Here is a 4,479-nt window from a genome sequence, read left to right as displayed (position 1 = left end):
ATGGCTGGATGGCATGACTGACTCAATGGACATGAGTCTGAGTGAACTCCGGGGGTTGGTGATGGACAGGGAGGCCTGGCGTGCTGCGATTCATGGGGTCTCAAAGAGTCGGACACGACTGAGCGATTGATCTGATCTGATCTGATCTGGTGGCTCAGTGGTAAAGAATCTGCCTGCCAATGCAGAAGACACGGGTTTGATCCCGGGCCAGGAGGATCTCACGTGCGACTGAGCAACCAAGCCTGTGCGTCACAATTGGGCCTGTGCTCTAGAGCTTGGGAGCCACGGCTACTGAGCGCATGTGCTGCAGCTAGTAAACTCTGAGCTTTAGCAGCTGAGGAGCTAGTTTAGTTGGTTGAGTAGTAGTGTAGTTCTCTGTGCTCCACAAGAGAAACCACCGCAATGAGAAGCCCACACACCACAGCTAGAGAGTAGCCCCCGCTTGCCACAACTAGAGAAAAGCCAGGCAGTAACAAAGACCCAGCACAGCCAAGAATAAAGAAAGATTTTTTTAAAGTTATTTAAGGATTTCCCTGGCAGTTCAGTGGTTAAGACTCCACGCTCCCAATGCAAGGGGCACGGGTTTGATCCCTGGTTGAGGAACTAACCACATGCCAAGCAGTGTAAGAGTTCTATTCATCTTTCAGGCCCCTGGACTTCCCTGGTGGCTCAGACAGTAAAGCGTCTGCCTACAATACGGGAGACTGGGTTCAATCCCTGGGTCAGTGATTTACAAGTTATTGAAAAATAACTTTCAAGAAGTTATTTGAAAGTTTAAGAAATGTACATGAATGTTCATAACGACATCATTTATAATAGCTCAAACTAAAAACAACCCAAACATTCCCTGACAAATGGATTTTAAAAATGTGTTATATCCACACAAGGAAATATTATTCAACGATAAAAAGGAGCGAAGTACTGACATGTGCTATAATGCATGAGTTTTGAAAACACTATGCTAAGTGAAAGAAGCCAGACACAAAAGGACAAATATTGTATTGTATAGACTCCATTTATATTAAATGTCCAGAATAGGCAAATCTATAGAGATAAGAAGTAGGTTAGTGGCTGCCAGGCAACTGAATGGAGGAATTGAGAGGTAATAGCTAAGGGGTTTGGCGTTTCTTTGACAGGTAATTAAAATGTTGTATGATTGATTGTGATGTTGGAGATACAACTGCAAATATACAAAAAGCCATAGAAAAAGAGAGCCAGTAGAGGCTCCCAGCCATGGGTTTTCATAGGCTTCGATGTGAGCTCGGGCAAAAGGTGAGGTATGGACCAGCCCCTGAAACAAGATCTGTCTTCCTCGGTTATGGCTCAGCCAGAGGAATTCACAGAATCTAGCCCAGTCTGAAGCCTCTGGAGCAACACCGTTTTTCTGTATTCTGGAAAAATCCATGCCCCATTAATAAATATGGAATTTTGTTAGTCCTCAATGCCTGACCCATTTTCTTTGCCCGGTTGTACAATCCTAGACTCGCAAGGGGTAGTACGTCTTAGTTTTGCCAAGGGCACTGGGGCTTAACCGAGGCTGCACACCAGGATCACCTGGGGGTTGAATGAACGCTGGTGCCGGCTTCCGCCCCAAGAGATCCTCATTTAATTAGTGTGGGGAGAAGCCTGGGCAGTGGATGTTTTCAAAGCTCCCAGGTGATTCGAACGTGCAAGATTGAGAATCATTGACTAAGTGAAGAATTTTTTAATGACTAGGAAAAAATAGCAAAAATGTGGCATGGAGTATGGTGAGTATTTAGTCATGAAACTTCTCTTTTAGATTTATGTTCACACTGGGTCACAATGTGAAAAGTACTTCTTACTGTAACTTTCAGCCTGGGGGTTTGGAGACCCCAGGTTGACGGGTCCTGTCAGTCACCGAGATAAACGAAGGGGACCCACCAGCGGCAATCAGGTGCCCCCCAGCCTCTGCGTGGGCCTCTCCAAGGACAGATGCTCCCCTGCTTCCAAATAGCCCTTTCCCACCTTGGACAGCTCTTGCTGAGTCAAAAGCTGCCTTTCTGAAACTGTCACATCAAACCCTGACACCAGAGGACTGAGGACTTTAGCACCCCCTGAAGGCATTATGTGTCCCAATCACGTGACTTTGCCCTGCTGTCAAGCAGAGTCTGGCTAGAAGCTGAGGCTCCTGCCCAACCTGTCTCTACATGTCAGATTTCTACTCATCTTTCAAGCCCCTGGACTTCCCTGGTGGCTCAGATGGTAAAGTGTCCGCCTACAATGTGGGAGACTGGGTTCAATCCCTGGGTCAGGAAGATCTCCTGGAGAAGGAAATGGCAACCCTCTCCAGTATTCTTGCCTGGAAAATCCCATGGACAGAGGAGCCTGGTAGGCTACAGTCCATGGGGTCGAAAAGAATGGGACAGGACTGAGCGACTTCACTTTACTTTTCAAGCCCTATCTTGAATGCCCCTTCCATGAGGTCTTCCACTATGGGATCTGTTTGCTCTCTCCCTCTGCACTCTTCTGCCTTTTAATTTTCTAATATATGGTTGGAACTTGTTATACGACAACTCGTTGGTTACTGCCTTTGAGTTTGAGTAAACCGTGAGCTCCTTGAGGGCATGGGTGGAGCTTCATCTTGTGTTATATCTCTGTATCTTCTGCAGGGCCCAGTTATATGCTCCATACACAATCATTGGATGAACGAATGAACAATTGGCTTGCCATGAAGTTTTTATAGGGAGGAAGGTACCAAGTAGCAGCTTAAGTGGGGATGGGATTTTAAGTTCAGCAAATCCTCATTCTTTAATAAGAGAAAAAATGCATAACTTTGGTATTTGAGCTAGTGCTTGAAAGGTAAGTTGAAATTTGACAGGGAGAGAAAAGTCGAGGAGTAGTTTCTAGCCTCAGGTTGGAAATCCTGAATCCCCCCCCCCCCCAGCTGGTTGTCGGGGAAACCATCTCTCTTCAGATGGGTGAATGAATGAACATTCATTCTCTAATGCAATTCTAATGAAAACCAGGCTCTTGTGTTAAGTGTTTTGCAAACATTTTCAGGTGCCCCCAAATTGCCCCTAATGCAGAACTAGGCTCATGTTAGCAGAAGATGGACCCACAGCTACCTCCGCTTCCAATGAAGAGAACACCATCTGAGGACAGAAAAGCCCAGGCTCCGAACAAGAGGACAGGGCTCGGCCTGCAGGAGAGAGGCTGGGGGCGTGTGTTGAAGTAGTCTTTTTAAGAGACAAGCCTGTTGTTTGTATTCAGATAGTACGATTAGTTACACATAAAGTATAGGATAATCTACCAAGGAACTTTTAGAAATATTTGAGGATGTTCATGAGGTTGCCCAAGACAATATCAACAAACAAAAGCCATCAACATTACTTTATATCAGCAATAATCAATTAGATTAGAAAACGCCGTAGAAAAAAGATCTTGTTTCCTCTAGCAACAAAAGCTATGAAATCTCATAAAAGACACAAAAAACTTTACTGAAGGACAAAAAAGGTCAGAAGAAATAGAGAGATGGGTAGGCTATTAATATATTATAAATGAGAAGCGATAATTTCAATCAAAATCCTAATAGAGCTCTTTCACATGAGGGAAAAGGGGGTCAAGAATAAGAGTCAAGGGATTTCCCTGGCGGTACAGTGGATAAGAGTCTGTCTGCCAATGCAGGGGACACGGTTTTGATCCCTGGTCTAGGAAGATTCCACGTGCCACGGAGCAACTAAGCCCGTGCACCACAGTTACTGAGCCGGAGCACTGCACCTACTGAAGCCCGGACGCCTGGAGCCCACGTTCCACAAGAGAAGCCACCGCAATGAGAAGTCTGCAGACCGCAACTGGAGAGTAGCCCCTGCTCACCACACTAGAGGGAAAGCAAAGACCTAGTGCAACAACCACAAAAACAGGCACAAAGAGTGAGAGTCAATATTTGAAGAAGAAATTTTAAAAAGAAGGAGAAGGCTGCCATATATGCTATACCCCTTATTATAAGACTATCATGATCAAAATACTGTGATATAGTGCAGAAATAGACAAATTCACCAATAGAAGAGAAGAGAGACTCCAGGGATTCCAGGAACTTGAATAAGCTAGAGGCAGCATCTCAAACAAGTGTGGAAAGTTCAGTTCAGTTCAGTTCAGTCGCTCAGTCGTGTCCGACTTTTTACGACTCCATGAACTGCAGCACACCAGGCCTCCCTGTCCATCACCAACTCCCGGAGTTCACTGAGACTCACGTCCATCGAGTCAGTGATGCCATCCAGCCATCTCATCCTCTGTCGTCCCCTTCTCCTCCTGCCCCCAATCCCTCCCAGCATCAGAGTCTTTTCCAATGAGTCAACTCTTCGCATGAGGTGGCCAAAGTACTGGAGTTTCAGCTTTAGCATCATTCCTTCCAAAGAAATCCCAGGGCTGATTTCCTTCAGAATGGACTGGTTGGATCTCCTTGCAGTCCAAGGGACTCTCAAGAGTCTTCTCCAACACCACAGTTCAAAAGCATCAATT

At 45.7% G+C, this 4,479-nt stretch overlaps 1 protein-coding gene across 1 annotated transcript in view; it reads right to left on the bottom strand.

Moving 5' to 3' along the window:
* PNPLA1 (patatin-like phospholipase domain containing 1) overlaps positions 1–4,479 on the bottom strand; it is a 51,484-nt gene that overhangs the window by 37,884 nt on the left and 9,121 nt on the right. The gene's annotated exons all lie outside the window — the stretch shown is intronic.

The sequence above is a fragment of the Bison bison genome, unplaced genomic scaffold (assembly GCF_000754665.1).
Source record: "Bison bison bison isolate TAMUID 2011002044 unplaced genomic scaffold, Bison_UMD1.0 scf7180017864270, whole genome shotgun sequence".
NCBI lineage: Eukaryota > Metazoa > Chordata > Mammalia > Artiodactyla > Bovidae > Bison > Bison bison.
This window is presented reverse-complemented; position numbering and strand designations above follow the sequence as displayed.